At 43.5% G+C, this 16,024-nt stretch overlaps 1 long non-coding RNA gene across 1 annotated transcript; it reads right to left on the bottom strand.

Moving 5' to 3' along the window:
• Positions 1–4,883: 4,883 nt before the first annotated feature.
• LOC138843885 (uncharacterized) lies at positions 4,884–15,995 on the bottom strand. The gene is made up of 3 exons (XR_011379031.1): positions 15,852–15,995; positions 5,836–5,981; positions 4,884–5,128 (listed from the first exon to the last, which is right to left on the bottom strand). It is a non-coding gene; the product is annotated as an uncharacterized lncRNA (long non-coding RNA).
• Positions 15,996–16,024: the final 29 nt, after the last annotated feature.

Here is a 16,024-nt window from a genome sequence, read left to right as displayed (position 1 = left end):
TTGATTGATTACTGCCTATTTCATGCCTTTAGTTTGGAAATAAAATTCTCATAAATGAGAACAAGCCTCACCTGAGTTATTTATTACTAGAATATTGTCGCATGGCCAGCAAGAATGATGTGGTTGAGATTAAGTCCTGATGTGTGTGTCTGGGCTCTCATAGCTATTGTCCAGCTGGGCTAATGGTTTTAGTGGTCCCCAGTCTTATCTAATTTCAAATTCCTTTCTCAGCACCATCTTGGAAGCAGAGACTGGGCCCTCAGCAGACACTGAACCTACTGATGCCTTCATCTGCACTTTGCAGCCTCCAGAACTGTGGTAGAATAAGTTAGTTTTTTTTTAATTTTGATTTTTTAAGAAAGGCTTAGGGAGAGGGAGAGATCTTCCTTCTGCTGTTCCACTCCCCAGATGGCCACAACAATGGCCAGAGCTGAGCCAGGCTGAAGCCAGGAGCCTGGAACTCCATCTGGGTCTCCTACATGGGTGTCAGGTGCCCAAGCACTCGGGCCTCCTCCTACCGCTTTCCCAGGCACATCATCAAGGACACAAACTGGTGTCCGTGTAGGATGCCAGCACTGAAGGTGGCAGTGTAAACTGCTGTTCCACAATGCTGACCCCCAAAGTTTGTGCTCTTTATAGAATTACCCACTCTCAAGTCTCCATTACAACAGAACAAAATGACATACAGCACTTTGCGCTTTCCCTCTCTTTAAATCTGCTCCTGCCTGCTTTTGAGTCTCTGCCAAAATCAGGGGACGGCAGCTGCCTCCCTTCCTTGGCAGGCTCTGAATAAGCAGCTTCTGCTTGCCCGCATTTGTGTGGATTTCCTCTGAGTGTGCAGTACCAACGACCCATAGAAAACTAGAACCCCTTTCTACGACAAAGCGAGGTTCCAGACTACATAAGCCATTGAATGTTTTTGCTCTAGGGTGAGAGTATAGTGAATATGAATTTCTTTCACACTTTCTCCTGTTCCTTTTCTTTTGGGATTAGATTTGGGACTAATCTAGCATGTTAGGCTCACCCAGCTCAGGAACCTCAAAAAGCCTCGTGACTTATTGTTCAAAGGAGAAATTTCATTGTTCTTCTATTATAGATACCAGTGATACTATAATTCTATTTACCTGTAATACTATAACCCTATTATATATAAATATATATACACATATATATATATGAATAACTACACCGAAAATAGATAAAGAAATGCACACTATAATCGACCCCACCCTCTTTTTCGCATCTCAGGATAAGTTAGGCTTGTAAACCCTGGCCTGGTTGGTTTGCTAGTTCACTTATGCATTCGTTGATTTATCTGCTCACTCAAGCTAATGAGGGTTATTTTATTCTGAGTGCTCTGCATGGCCCTAGAAATACAAAGACAAGCACAATCATGGGCCTTGCATGCAAGGAGATTAACTCAAAGTTATGCACTGGAAAAGGAGGGAGACTTCCCCTGCCTCCTACCCCTCCATGCTGAGCAGTGTTGTGTCTTCAAATTGGTCACCCATTCTCTTTTTTGATTCCTTAGAAGTGAGCTGAATCACGGAATTGTGCTTTTGTTGCATGTGTGTGCATGCACATATACCCATGAACAATATATTGTAACGTTTCTGGAAAAAGCCAGTCGTTAGCATTCAAGTAGCCTATTAAGTTAACGTAATATTATTTTGAGTTAAATTGTAACAGTAGGTGCTGGTGCTGTGGCTCAGCTTGCTAATGCCCCAGCCTACAGCACGGGCATTACATATGGGCGCCATTTCCAGTCCTGGCTGCCCCACTTCCGATCCAGCCCCCTGCTAATGTGCCTGGGAAAGCAGCAGAGGGTGGCCCAAATACTTGGGCCCCTGCACCCACATGGGAGACCCAGAAGAAGCTCCTGGCTCCTGGCTTCGGATCAGTCTAGTTTCGGCCATTGCAGTCATTTGGGGCCTAGAACCAGTGGATGGAAGATCTCTCTCTCTCTCTTTCTACCTCTTTCTGTAGCTCTGTCTTTCAAAGAAATAATAAAAAAATAAATTATAACAGTAAGGTACTGGAACTTTTTTTTAGATACTTCATCAGATAACTGAAGGCAGTTGCAAAGAGGAGTTCCAAAGTGATGTTAGAAAGACAACTTTATTAGAATAAATTTAATGGCACTACTCACATGAAATGATAAGGAATAAATTGTTCAGATGTGTGCATTCTGATCATGCTTTCAAAACACTCCTTAACATTATAGGCCCCTTAACTCATTTCCTGGGGTGGCTGGGGATTTTTTCCAGAAATTTTTTTCCTCCCACAGATGAATGTATCAAAGATTGACATTTGACCTGAAATAAGTCTTATAGTTGGTAGATTATTTTTAAATTGTTTCATTTATTTTTATTTTTTTAAGATTTATTTATTTTTTACTTGAAAGTCACAGTTACACAGAGAGAGAAGAAGAGGCAGAGAGAGAGAGCGAGAGCAAGAGAGAGAGAGAGACAGAGAGAGAGAGAGAGAGGGAGAGAGGGAGAGAGAGATTGAGAGCTTTCATCTATTGGTTCAGTCCTCAGGTGGCTGCAATGGCCAGTGCTGGGCCAGGCCAAATTCAGGAGCCTGGAGCTTCTTCATGGTCTCTCAGGTGGATGGCAGGGGCTTACACACTTGGGCCATCTTTGCTGCTTTTCCCAGGCCACTAAAAGGGAGCTGAATCCAAAGTGGAGCAGCCAGGACTCAGAGCAGTGCCTATGTGGGGTGCCGGGGCCACAGGCAGTGCCTTTACCTGCTGGGCCACAATGCCAGCCACTGCTGGAGACTTTTGTTTACTTGTATGTGGAGTGTGCATGTATGTGTATCTTCCAAGTGTACTTTTGTGATTAGGAAAAAGTAGAAATAATAACAGCAAGATTTCCCTCCTGGAAAAATAGGTTAGAGATACTACCCATGAAGAATTATGAAAACTGGATATTCAAGTTGACTTTGGGAGGATGGTTTTGCACTTCCTGTGTAGAGTTTTTGTTTAAGAGGACCCAGTAGACCATACAGTTGCACATATTTGCTTCTCTCGATTCGGGGCAGGATTTTACTTGTCGCCTTGTAGAAGGTATTGTGGTCCCTTGAAAGAGAAGCAGCAAGAGGCAGCCGCATTACTCTTCCTCTCGTGTACAATCAGCGATGTCCCCATTCTTCTGTCAGCCTGTGATCTGGAGAAAAGATGAGAGAACCGAGCCTTTGTTTTTATAAACTGAGGGCTGGGGGCTGCTTGTGATCACAGTGTAACCTAGCCTACCCCTGACTGATATGGGGGATATGAAATACGAGACATTTCTGTGAACATCTTGAGATGCATGCTTGGGATTGCACAGCGAGTCAGCACAGACAATTTGGGGGTGGGTTTGGGAACTGAAAAATGGACACATTTTCTTTCCTTCTTTCTTTTTAAAATTTATTTGAGAAGTAGAGTTACAGAGAGAGGGAGAGACAGAGAAAAAAGTCTTCCATCTGCTGGTTCACTCCCCAGATGGCCGCAATAGCTGGAGCTGAGCCAATCCGAAGCCAGGAGCCAGAAGCTTCTTCCAGGTCTCCCATGTGAGTGCAGGGGCCCAAGGACCTGGACCATTTTCTACTGCTTTCCCAGGCTACAGCAGAGAGCTAGATCAGAAAAGGAACAGCCGAGACTAGAACTGGTGCCCATACGGGATGCCAGCACTGCAGGCAGAGGCTTAGCCCACTGCGCCACTGCGCCAGGCCCGAATGGACACATTTTCTAAGGAGGACAGTGTAGTGGGAAAAGGAGAGGCGTGGCCTAGGAGAAAAGTCACTGCCAAGGGTCACGGTACAAGAGGGAAGAGCTACAAAAACAGGAGGAAGTATTCAACCAAGATGTGGCAGACAGGCGTAGTACTAGCAGAAGCAGCCAGCAGGGAAGCTACAGGGGTCAGATGCCATGTTATGAGAGAAAAGAGCCTTAGGATCTCCCTTGAAAATGAGTCCTGAGAATTTCTGCTGCAGTGGTTTTGGTGGAGTTGTGGGGAAGGAAGTCGGCTTTCCTGGGGTTACAGGGGGAGTCCAGGCAGGGGAGGCAGGAAGCTGATGGAGACCATTTCTTTAAAAGAAGAGAAAGGGACAGCAGTAACCGGTGGCTCTTCATGGTTGTGATTTTTCCACTGATTTAGCATACAGTGTTGAACAAGGAGTGTTTTCTTCCCACACAATTTCTCTTACGTGCATTTAAAGTTGTTTGGGATACGTGATGCTGTGTGATGTAGAACAAAGTTTGTAATGTTTTGTGCTGGCATTGAAACTTCTGACAACTGGGGCGAATGCTTGACGTAGTGGTTAGGACTCTCTCTGCAACACCCTACCTGATATCCAGAGTGCCTGGGTTTGAGACCTGCCACCGCTCCCTGATTACAGCTTCCTGATGATGTACACCTCGGTAGGCAGCAGATAATGGCTCAACTAGTAAGAGTCTCTGCCACCCATGTGGGACACCCAGATTGAGTTCCTGGCTCCTGGCTTCTGCCTGGCCCAGCTCTGGCTGTTGTGGACTCAGTGTGGCTCTCCCATGAGTACTTGCAGGGCCCCAAGCACTTGAGTCATCACCTGCTGCCTCCCAGGATGTCTATTAGCCAGAAACTGGAATCGGGCGCAGAGCTGAAACTCAAACCCACGCACTCCAATTCGGGATGCAGGTATTCCACGTAGCGAGTTCATTACAGTGCCAAATGCCCACCTTGGGAGCCAGCACCACACCTGCTTCTGCCTCATGGTTCTACCACCTTGAGACTTTCAGGTTATTCTGGTGTCATCCAGCCAAACGGTGGCCAGAAAGAAAAAAGAGTGAGGGACCATATAGCCAGTTGCTAAACTCCTCAACTCAGATGTAGTGCACATGGTTTTTCACTCACTTTCCACTGGTGGGGATGACCCACAGGATCCATGATGAGCAAGGAGGGCCGGAGGCGTACAGTTCTTATCTGGAGCCACTTTCCAGCCGTGATGTTTCATGGTGACAAGGGAACAGTCAGCTACCTGTCTGGGTCAGGAGGCCAGTCACCTTTTGTTGCTGGCCACCAACAGGATTCCAGTGCATTCCTAAGTATGTGTAGGCGTGGTTTGACTTGTTGTTGGTCCGAGTCACCAGGTATGGGCGTAGAAGCTGTGAGGGAAGCAGAAGATAAGAGTCTAGCCACAGCACCTGAGATTTTAGGTACAGTAGGAATGCAAGAGCACTCCAAAAAGTTTGTGGAAAGATGGAATTAAAAGGTAACTTTTGTAGCAAATGCATCTTGAAATCCATGCATTGTTTTTTCCTAATATATGTTATCCATGAACTTTTTGACGACCCCTTGTACAAGTTATAATTGAAATATAAGAAAGGAAAGCAGGTGGTAGGAGAAAAAAAAATTTAAAATCCTGTTGCAGTTAAGGATACCAGAAGTATCACGTGCAATTGAACTTTTTCTGGAAATTCTATAAATTGATAAGGAACAAGATTGCTTGACCATTTTTTAAATTAAAATGACCGATGTAACATATTTTAGGAAAAGCTAGAAGATTGAGATATTTTTAAACAGCTTCTTTTGATTAGTTTAGAATCAATATTGTATGTGAGAGGAAACAAGAGTTTTCTGCTCCAAGAAACAGCAGCATTCTCAAATGTTCACTCCCGCCTGGGGCAGGGGGGTAACTGTGTCCAGTCCAAGCTGTCTGTGAGAGGGGAATTTAGACAAGAAGCTGAGGCACTGGCTCACTTTGGGTTTGTTGATGCCTCTTGGTTTATTTGCCTCTTAGTCATTTGCTAATCTGTGAAATCAGTCTTCCTTATTGATGTTTGCAGGTACAGAAATAATAATGACCACTCACAGAGGCCTCACTGTAGAGAGCTGTGTAGATACTTGAGTCAGAGTTTTGGGTGGCACACAAGTCAGATTCCCGTCCCAGCTCCACCCATCCTTGGTGGGAGGATCTGTCACAAGTTCTTTAATGTTCTTGAGTCTTGGTTTTCTCATCTGTAAAATACAAATATTGGCAACACAAAGTCAGAAGATCGATGAATTAATAAATATGAAAGTGCTGCACAAGACAAAGACTACTAAACACAAACTGATGAAACAACTGTAAAATGCAGAAAAATATCAGGGTTCTGTGAGTGAAGGCAACATGTAGTATACCTGTCATGAGGTCTCACACTTCGAAGGTGCCAAAAAAGAAAAATAAATTGAACATGAAAGATGGAGAAATGTTAGAATGACAGACAGCAGAACAACATGAAGTAGTGTTCTAACTCATTTACAATCGTAGGGCTTATATTCAGAATTGTCAAAAGCCTTTACCCGTCACTCACACACACACACACACACACACACACACAGAGCACACACTTAATGCTAAGCTTGTAAGAAAAGAGATTTAAAGGTGAAGGGGAACTTTGGATCTTAAGTTTCACCAGGACCTCACCTTTTCTGAGTACTGGAAGAGATGATAGGTGTGACACTATTGCCTTTCCAAAAGCTAGCTTTGATGGGAAATCCTAACAGATATGAAAGATGACAAAGAAAATTTAATAGAGCTACGTAAGTAATGCCCATGAAGTGATCATCACAAGTGTTTAAATGAGATGAAAGATGGGGGAAAAAAACCCTAAGAACCATTGAAAAGCAGCAGTTGAGCCTAAAGAACAGAACTGAGGGATGGGTGTTTGGCCTAGCTCTTGAGACTTGGGTTAGGAATCTGTGTCTCATATAGGAGTGCCTGTTTAATGCCCGGCTCTGGCTGCTGACTTGAGCTTTCTGCTGATGCAGATCTTGGGAAGCAGTGTGGAGGCTCAAGTAATTGAGTTTCTGCCATCCATGTAGAAGACTTGGATTAAGTTCCCAGCTCTTGACTTCACCCCGCTTTAGCTCCTTGCCTTTATGGATATTTGCAGAACAAACCAATGGAGCTCTCTGTATCTCTCAAATAAGCAAACACAATTTTTAGAAGAATAGCACTGTAATTATAGATTGGAGACCTACATTTTTCCTATTTTCAAACATAAACAATGGCTTCTTATTACGAAATGTTTTTATGTTCATTATAGAAAAAGCCACCATGTAGATAAGCAAAAATTTAAATTAAAATTAAAAATTATTTTTAATTCTTAAACCTAAAGTTAATGACTCTTAACAGCTTTGTATATATTTTGTCAAATGCACCCATGTATGTGTATTCTCTAAAAATTTGAATCTTGCATACAAATACTTTTATAATATGTTTTTTCTTTTTCTTTTTTTTTTTTTTTTGACAGGCAGAGTGGACAGTGAGAGAGAGACAGAGAGGAAGGTCTTCCTTTACGGTTGGTTCACCCTCCAATGGCCGCTGCAGCCAGCACACTGCACTGATCCGAAGCCAGGAGCCAGGTGCTTCTCCTGGTCTTCCATGCAGGTGCAGGGCCCAAGCACTTGGGCCATCCTCCACTGCCCTCCCGGGCCACAGCAGAGAGCTGGACTGGAAGAGGGGCAACCGGGACAGAATCTGGCGCCCTGACCGGGACTAGAACCCCGTGTGCCGGCGCCGCTAGGTGGAGGTTTAGCCTATTGAGCTGTGGCGCTGGCCCTATAACATGTTTTTCTTGGAAATATATCATGAACAACTTTTCATGTCATTAAATAGCTTTGTGTTACATGAACACGTGGCACTTCATTGTATAGGGCATAATTTAACTAATTCTCTGCTGAATTAAATTGATTTCCAGTTATTTCCCACTAGAGACAGAGCATCACTGGGTAAATTTAGGAACACATCTCTGTTTGCATCTTTCATGATTCCTCAAAGTCAGGGCTGGAAATGGAACCACAGGCTCAGAAGTCTCCATTGACATATATGGCTCCCAAGTTGTCCTATGGAAGGTTTTGTGTAGTATCTGTCTTAAAATGAAGTTTAAAGAAGTGTTGAATATTAGAGCATCTCTCAACTTTGCATCAGTTCTTGGGGAAAGCTATTGAAAGGTAGTTTGTGTTCAAATAAGTGCAAACTGGTAAGCTCCATCTTTATTGGTGCCTTTGAGAACAAGTCAATCTCAAAAGACGGAACTGAAATCATTATTATAATTGAGTCAGGGAGCCCAAAGGTATATTTCATTTAGAAAAATATTATTAATTGCCAAGTTCCCTGGTGGCCAAATGAATGTTTTCCTGGGTAATCTTGCTCCTGTTTGAGGCCACCTTCATGTGAATTACCACCATTTCCATCTGTAAAAAAGAACCTATAAGAGAGTCCTCATTAGGCAATTAAATGTGTATTTTCTTAAAGACAGTAAATTAGGTAAGTGAATCTATAAGGGAGTACAGATAGTGTACCTAAAAGAAACTATTAATTTATTCTTCACAATTTTGTTTTTATTGCCAGTCACGTACTACTTTCACTGAAGTTTATATTAAATTCCCTTATTAATTATGTTATTGATCCATTATAAAACACTTATGAGCACTTACTATGTGACAGGACTTGGGGATACAGAGAGAACTTACTGTCTTGGCCAGTGTTGTGGTATAGTAGGTTCTACCTCCACTTACAATGCTGGCATCCCATACTGGGGTGATGGTTCAAATCCCAGCTGCTCGGCTTCTGATACAACTTTCTGCTAATGTGCCTAGGAAGGTAGTAAATGACTATTTGGGCCCGTGCCACCCATGTGGGAGACTGAGATGGATTTTCTTGGCTCCTGGTTTTGGCTTGGTCTAGCCCTGGTTGTTGTGGCCATTTGAGGAGTGAACCAGTAGATGAAAGATCTCTCTCTCTCTTTCTCTCTCTCTTTGTGTGTGTTATATGTGTCTCTCTTTTCCTATCAGTCTGGCTTTCAAATAAATAAATAACTTTTCTGACATGGAACTAAATTTTTTAAAAAAAGATTTATTTATTTATTTTGCAGAGTTACAGAGAGGCAGAGGCAGAGGCAGAAGCAGAGACAGAGACAGAGACAGAGAGAGAGAGAGGGAGAGAAGTCTTCCATCCTCTGGTTCACTCCCCAAATGGCCACAATGGCTTGAGTTGGACTGATCTGAAGCCAGGAGCCAGGAGCTTCCTCCGGGTCTCCCACGTGGGTGCAGGGGCCCAAGGACTTGGGCCATCTTCTACTGCTTTCCCAGGTCATAGCAGAGAGCTAGATTGGAAGTAGTAAATGAACAAATGGATTATAATATCAAATAATGCCTTAATTTCCTTATCTTCAATATAAAGATAATATTGCAGTCCATCAGGTTATTATGAGAACTGAAAGTCTATGTGGAAATTATTTACCATATATGTATGTATTCACATTTCTCTTTTTTCTTAGCTCTTGGAAATGAGTGATTTAATACAAATCATTGAATTTTCAGTTTAAGAAATTAGCAAATTCTGTATTGCACAAAAGAAGAAGATATAGATAAACACATTTGTAAAGTGCTTTGCTTTGTTCTTTGAGCCAAATTACATAGCAGCTGCTCCCCTGCAGAGAAAGGCAACTTGAACTTTCACATGAGGTTGTTCTGTTGAATCAGGTTTTCACGTGCACCTCTTGCCACAGCTGTCTTGCATTGCTACGCACAAGAGGCAGGACCTCAGGAGAATTGTACCTTTCATATCTCTGGCTCTGCTTCCTCCAGAGGTAGTCCTACCAGATGATTCTTAAAGTTCCTTTCAGAACTGAAACACGTTGTCCACTCTTGAATGAATTCTTCCCCTGTAGATGCACCTGAAAAGGTGGTTGCCCTGCCCAGATTGTCCTTGAAAAGAAATTTAGACCTAAACCTCCCCAGAATGATAGAAACCAGACTAATGACTTTTTTCCAAAATTCTGTTTGACTAAAAAAGTGAGGAAAAAAATCAACTGTAGAAAGTTCCAGTTGTAAGTTTTTAAAGATTATTGTTTGTTTATTTGAAAGGTGGAGTTACAGAGAGAGGAGGAAGGGGAGAAGAGAGAGAGAGAGAGAGATGGAGAGGGAGAGAGAGAGAGGGAGGTCTTCCATCTACTGGTTTAGTCCCCAGTTGGCAGCAATGATGGCCCAAGTTGGGTGAGGCCAAAGCCAGGAGCCAGGAGCTTCTTCTGGGTCTCCTACCTGGGTGTAGGGGGCCCAAGGACTAATGCATCTTTTGTAGGTTCATTATTGGGGAACTGGCTGGATCTTGAACCATTGCCCATATGAGATGCCAGCAGGCTGCCAGCATTGCAGGTGTGTGCCATAACACTGGCCCCTCCAATTACAATTCGGGGAAGACACCTGTAAACTAGAAGAAACTGAAAAGCCATAGATATACATCTTATCACATAAAAAATAAAGAGATAATGTGGGGGCCGGTGTTGTGGCACAGTGGGTTAATGCCCTGGCCTGAAGCGCCAGCATCCCATATGGGTGCCGGTTCGAGTCCCAGGTGCTCTTGTAATCCAGCTCTCTGCTATGGCCTGGGAAAGCAGTAGAAGATGGCCCAAACTCTTGGGCCCCTGCACCCATGCAGGAGACCCAGAGGAAGCTCCTGGCTCCTGGCTTTGGATCGGTGCAGCTCCGGCCATTGCAGCCAATTGGGTAGTAAATCATCGGATGGAAGACCTCTCTCTCTTTCTCTGCATCTCCTCTGTGTAACTCTGACTTTCAAATAAATAAATAAATCTTAAAAAGAGATAATGTGATTATTGATATTTATTTTAAAATTAACTGCATTTATTGAGTGCTTACTATGTCCCTCATGTGCTTTACCTTGTGTAATTGTCCTAACAGCCCAAAACATTAAGGGTGTTTTATTCCAAGGACACAGATATGAAAACCAAGTGAGGTTATGCAGTTGATCCATGTATGTGAACGGCAACACTGTGGGAAACATTTAGGTCTAGCTGATACCAAGCCCCATGCGTGTAACTACTTGCTGCGTTTTTTTCCTCCTTCCCTCCCTCCCTCCCTCCCTCCCTCTCTCTCTCTCTCTTTCTCTCTCTCTCTCTCTCTCTTTCTTTCTTTCTTTCTTTTTCTTTCTTTCTTTGAGAGAAATAGAAAGGAATGCAGAGAACACACTCCCATCAACTTGTTCACTCCACCATCGTCTGCAATGACAGCAGTTGGGAACTCAGTCGGGTCTTCCACAAGGTTGGCAGGAACTCAGTTACTTGAACCATCACTGTTGCCTTCCAGGGTATGTGTGAGCAGGAAGCTGGAGTCAGAAACCGGGGCAGGGAGTTGAAGCCAGTACTCTCATGTGGGATGAAGCTGTCTTAAGTGGTGTAATAATCACTAGGCCAAATGTCTGCCCCAGTTGCTTACTTTTATTGCCAGCTATTGTCACCAACAAGCCAACTTTCTCGCTGAAGTCTTCATCATAGCTTTCCATGCAGTCTGTTGAACTTGTCTTTTCCATATGCAATAATGCATTTAGTTTTACCTCAGAGGGGCCAGAGGACTAGCTTTAAAGAAAAGTGGACCCCGTCCACTTTAAACAGAGCCGGAGGTCACCTTATAGCATCTGAAACTCCAGTGGTGGCATCTTTTCATCAGAGCTTGGGGTATAATTTTAAGGATTTTTTCTTCTCTTTCCAGGGAAAAGACCAATACCAGCTTGATTCTTCCCTGAAACTAATAATGAATAAAGATGTATTTTCAAATTAAAGCTTCAAACTTTTTTCCCCATCACATCATGAAAACTAGAAATAATCTACTAAAAACACTGGCCAGCCTCTGAGCGTTAAACAACCCAGTGGCGTAACACATGAGACTTGATTTTGAGGTGGAGGAGAGAATCTTTGGGATATTGGGAGATGACATTTCTGTTTTTCTGCAAATACATTTGCATTCCCCAGCCTTTGGGGATTTAATCAACCCAGTGGCATAATGCGTAGAATTTGAGTTTGAGATGGGGGAGAGCAGATCTTGGATATTTGGCTCCTGGCCATTTGGGGGAGTGAACCCAGGTGGAAGACCTATTTCTCTTTCTCTCCCTTTCTTTCTTCCACTTTCTCTGTAACCCTGCCTTCCAGATAAGTAAATGGTCCTAAAATACTAATGAGTCCTCAAACTGACAGAATTTAAGTTGAATGTAGTGTTTAAAGCAGTCAATTGATGAAATGCACAGAAAATTGCTTACATTTTTATATAAATGTATAGTTGCCAGGGTGTGGGTGGGGAAAACTTCTGGGAGAATTAGTGCTTGCTGTATTGAGTACAATTGCAGTTAGAAGTAGATGGTTTTGTGTTTGCAGAGGGTACATGTGGCTTACATTGCTAACTAAGGAGAGATTGAAAATATATCATTATGCATTCTCTGATGCAGTTAGCTGCCTCCACCACACGGGCACACATATGCACACCTCTCAGATGTGGACATGAGGTGCCTCCTGGAGTCTGGTTCTTAGCCCAGCTTTTGCAAGGTCCACGTTGTGTAAGTTTTAAAAACACAGTGGTAGACATGAAGGAATAGGCATTGGGCTTTGATTGAAAGACAAGTAGGTATAATGGGATCCTAACTATTCCCCCCACCTTCCATGCTTACTCTCGCTTCCTCTATGCTTAATTTTTTTTTTTTTTTGGACAGGCAGAGTGGACAGTGAGAGAGAGAGACAGAGAGAAAGGTCTTCCTTTGCCGTTGGTTCACCCTCCAATGGCTGCCAAGGCTGGCGCACTGCGGCCGGCGCACCGCGCTGATCCGAAGGCAGGAGCCAGGTGCTTCTCCTGGTCTCCCATGCGGTGCAGGGCCCAAGCACTTGGGACATCCTCCACTGCCTTTCCGGACCACAGCAGAGTGCTGGCCTGGAAGAGGGGCAGCCGGGACAGAATCCGGTGCCCCGACTGGGACTAGAACCTGGTGTGCCGGTGCTGCAAGGCGGAGGATTAGCCTATTGAGCCACGGCACCGGCCTCCTCTATGCTTAATTTTAGTTCCTTCCACACTGGTGCTGGCATCAGAGAAAAGGTGTGCAAGAAAAAATTTTTATAAAACTCAGATCCTGAGGGAGACATGAGGGATTTGGAGGGCAGCAGGGAGTGTGGAATGTGGCAGCAGATATATAAGAACCTATTTTGAGCATTATCCTGAAGCCTGGGCTTCAGCCTTGGAAGCCGCTGTGCATTTTTTGTTGTTGTTTGTCAGGTCATCTCCTCTGGCTTGTTTGGTTTTTGACAAACCAGCTTTGAGTGTTGTTTCAGATGGAATTCTTTAGTTGTTAGCAACAGAAATTGACTGTGGTTAAATTAAGTGCTAATAATAATAGCACCAGACCAAGAGAAACCGCTGTGGTTGCTTTTGCTGCTGTAATTACAAGAAATAACCAAGCTTCAGAAAGTACAGGAATCAAGGCAGCTTCAATCCAGGTAGCCCTAAAATGGACAACATAATGGACGTCCCATCACTGATCCGAATCTACTCCAGCCCTGACTGATTCGTGAAGATGTCAACCTCCCGTGTGGAAATTCCTCGGGGCCAGCATAAGCTCTGCACCCAGTGCTGGCATCCCATGCAGGAGCCGGTCCTGTCCCAGTTGCTCCACTTCCTTCATCTGTAATGGACTTCCTTTGCAGAATTAGATGAATGTGTATATATTAGAGCACTCCCAGACGTTCATGGAGAATGGAATTAAAATATAAGTTTAGGGGTGGGCATTTGGCCTAGTGGCTAAAATACCTGTATGCCTCATTGGAGTGCCTGGGTTTGCTTCCTGGCTCCAGCTCCTGATTCCAGCTTCCTGCTAAAGCAGACCCTGGGAGGCAACAGTGATGCCTCAAATATTTGGGTTCCTGCCACTCATGTGAGAAACCTGGATTCAGTTCCCATCTCCTGACTTTGGGTCCAGTCGGGAGCTATTGTAGGCATTTGGAGAATGAAATGGCAGATGGGAGATGTCTCTTTCTCTCTGTCAAATTTAAAAGAAAATATATATTTATTTTGGTGTGAAAAAATTTGAAATCTGTGCATTATTTTTCATAATATGCATATTCCATGAACTTTCTGAGATCATATAATATACATGTATGTGTGTATATGCATGTATACATGTATACATTATATTAATACTCATCATATTAATAATGGACTTTCCGTGTGATAGATCATGCCTGTGTGTTCTACAGAGATCATAGAAGAGAAAAATGAAGGTGATAGAATCAATCCACTCCCTTCTGTGGAGTCCTGGGCACAGGTCAAGGGAGAGGGAGGCAGGTGGAAAGGGCATAGAAGGGAGAAAGGAACTTCTTTTGCTGGTAACCTGGTACCACAAGTTCATGGCCCCAGATCTGAAATTTTCCTAAGGAGTATCTATAAGATCCAAAAGTGCATTTATTTCAGAAATTAACATGCACTTTACCTCCAAGGTAAAGTTTGTATATATTTTTTTCAGATTAAAAGAGGTGCTGCAAAGGATTATGAAAGTAAAACATATCATTATAACAATAAATGCAGGAAAATATCTAAGTTTAAATGGTTAAAAAATACAAGTAATGCAATCATCCCAGACCATCACTGTTCAAATTTGGTATATATACTTCTAGATATTTTTAGTAAATATAGCAACTGAATTTCTGCATTATGGCAGAAAATTGCTACTACCTCTGCAAACGTCACACACCTGGGAAGGCATTGTAAAGGGAAAGGTGCCACTTGGGGCACTTTATCTGAGTGCTTTTTCAAACCCCCACGACAGGAAACTGAAACTTAATCCAGGTCTCCCACGTGGATGGCAGAGATCCAAGTACCCATCACCCACTGACTCCCAGGGTGCACGCTGGATAGGAAGTGGAGTGGAGGTTCAAATGCAAGTACTCCACTACGTGATGCAGGTGTCCAAGTGGCAGCTTAACCCACTGCACCAAATGCATATCTTCTTATGGCTACATGATATCCTATTAAAAAATAGCAGCTAATTTTTAATTATTTCCATATCCTGTAACAGACAATAATAGGATGACATACATAATCTCATTAAATCTTTACCCAAATCCTACAAGCTCAGGTTGTTATGATCCCTTCTTTAAAGGGGAAGAAACTGAAGTTCAGGAAGATGAGGTTGTTCAGGTGACAAAGCTGACAAGCCACTATGTACTGATGTGTTTATGCAACTCTTCTATTAAAAAATTCTGATTTTATTTAAGGTATGCAAGTTTCATGTATTTCCTATATAGAGATTCAGGCACATAGTGATACTTCCCACTCTACCCTTCTTCCTGCCCACACTCCCACCCTCTTTCCTCCTCCCTCTCCTATTCCCGCTCTTGCTTTTTACAAAGATCTATTTTCAGTTAACTTTATACTCACAAGTTTAACCTTACACTGAGTAAAGAGTTCAACAAATAGTATGAAGAAAGTAAAACGCTGTTCTGAGATGCGGTGATCTTTACCAGCCCTTGTCTCGCTGGTTGGGGAACAGTGTTCACGCATTTCTGTAAAAGTCCTGAGGTTGCTTGGCTGTGGTGACGGAGGGGAGGCGTGATGGATGAGGGCAATGCGCTGAGTTGATTGTCCTTCACATCTCTCATCATGAGCTGGCTACAAGCTGGTAAAGGAGGAGGGGGGATTTATCGGTGAGCCCACATGGAAGTGTGTCTGGGGTTGCAGTCTTTTGGGACAGACACTAGACGACAAAACCAAGCAAAATCAGGCAGGAGCTCCCAGCCCAGACAAGTGTTGATGGTTGCTTCAGAGACACATCATTTCTGTCCTTAGAACAGGGTGAGGCTGCCCCAGGTCTCCACTCCTTTCTGACAAGTGAGACCTCAAGACAAGTGATGTACCTGGACCACCCGTTTCCTGCTGCCTCCTTCTCTCTGCTTGGATGTCTTGCCTCCTTCTTTTTCCTCGAGCTTCAGCCTCCTGTATTCCATACTCTTTGACATTACACTAATCCCCCCACACACACACGCCCCCTCCTGGGGCTTGAAAGTCCTAGCTTACCTCTGGGCCAATCTAGCCACTTTCCAAAGTCTTCTCTGCTTGATCCTTATCAAAGGAAGAAGACTGGGCTGATCCTGTGTGAGGGTGAAGGAGAGTGAAGTCTGTGGAAGTTAAGTGAATTGGCTAAGATTTCCCACTACTGGTTCATCAAATATGCATCGAGTTGCAAAGGA

This window comes from Oryctolagus cuniculus, chromosome 1 (assembly GCF_964237555.1).
Source record: "Oryctolagus cuniculus chromosome 1, mOryCun1.1, whole genome shotgun sequence".
Lineage (NCBI taxonomy): Eukaryota > Metazoa > Chordata > Mammalia > Lagomorpha > Leporidae > Oryctolagus > Oryctolagus cuniculus.
This window is presented reverse-complemented; position numbering and strand designations above follow the sequence as displayed.